Genomic DNA, 1,287 nt, shown 5'->3' on the forward strand with positions numbered 1-1,287 from the left:
GCACCATAATATCAACCGGAAGCTTTGAAATGATGACGCATGCGTATAAGTGATGATGTCATGTTTTCTTCCGGCTATCAAGCACGTGAGGATGATTGGCCAGCTAACAACGTAAGACAATCTTTCTCGAAGACAAGGCTGTGCAGAAACATTGCGAAATTGTTATTAACTCTTATTCTTGCACCTGCAATGTCTTCTCCAAATTATGCTGAATTAAAATCCGACATACGCATATACTGTACTCTTTTTTTTTAATATGAAAAAATAATTATATACATGTACGTCTCTGTTTTAAAGCGGAAATCAAAGATCTATAGAAACCTTGAGTAAATATTTAGGGGCTATACGGGATAAAGAATAAAAGAAAATCTGCAATATAACCAACATTGTAATATTTTACTCTTGATATTATAAATCAGCTATAAATAACATAATATAGATTTGCCCCCCCCCCCCCCCCAAAAAAAAAAAAAACTATTTTTAAAAAAGAGAAACTGACATTTTTTAATTTCATGTAGTGCTTTGAGTATACATTAAGCTTCTTTAACTGTGACATTGAAATTATTTTTTTACACAAGGCCACTGGTACATTCACATTTAAAAGGTGTTACTGTTAATCAGAGCAAGCAAATCTTTGAAGAATCTAATGCATGTTTTTAAATCTCTTACTGAAAATCAGAATTGGTTAGATAGATCTGCAGATATAGCTTCAAGTTTTCATGGTGTAAACTTATCACGTGCAATTTCGCGGCTGATTCTGAGTAAATAAATAATTTTATTTCAAGATGAGAAAATAACCGTTCTTCAAAATGACGGACTTCCAGTTTTTCCGGTCAAATTAAAACATGGTTAGAATTTTAGCAACCCGACTCCATTCATTATTTTCACATGTCTTGTACGAAATGGTATGTCTTGGTAGAATGATATGCATAGAAAATAAATGCAAGGGTGTTTAAGCATTTGATTATGACATTATTAAAACAAAATATATTGTAATATCGTTTGATTTGTGTTTAAAACAGCTTACAATCCCACCAACGAGCCAACGTTTTGGCATGATTATCTATATATTGAGGCCTTATAGACAAACGATAAACATCAAATCGATTTTAATTTCTGTCTATTGATTTCAAATGCCCGTTTTGCCTGTTATCCTGAAATGTATTAATTTTCTTAATTCATGGCTATCGTTCTATCACAGGGATTTGACGCGGGCACTATGATACATGTATATATGGATCATGAGTTGGAAGAGCGTACCAAGTCCTTGTGTATCCACGGCCATTC

Source organism: Ylistrum balloti, unplaced genomic scaffold (genome assembly GCF_031769215.1).
Source record: "Ylistrum balloti isolate Yb309-2 unplaced genomic scaffold, AGI_CSIRO_Ybal_v1 Utg369890, whole genome shotgun sequence".
NCBI classification, from domain to species: Eukaryota; Metazoa; Mollusca; class Bivalvia; order Pectinida; family Pectinidae; genus Ylistrum; species Ylistrum balloti.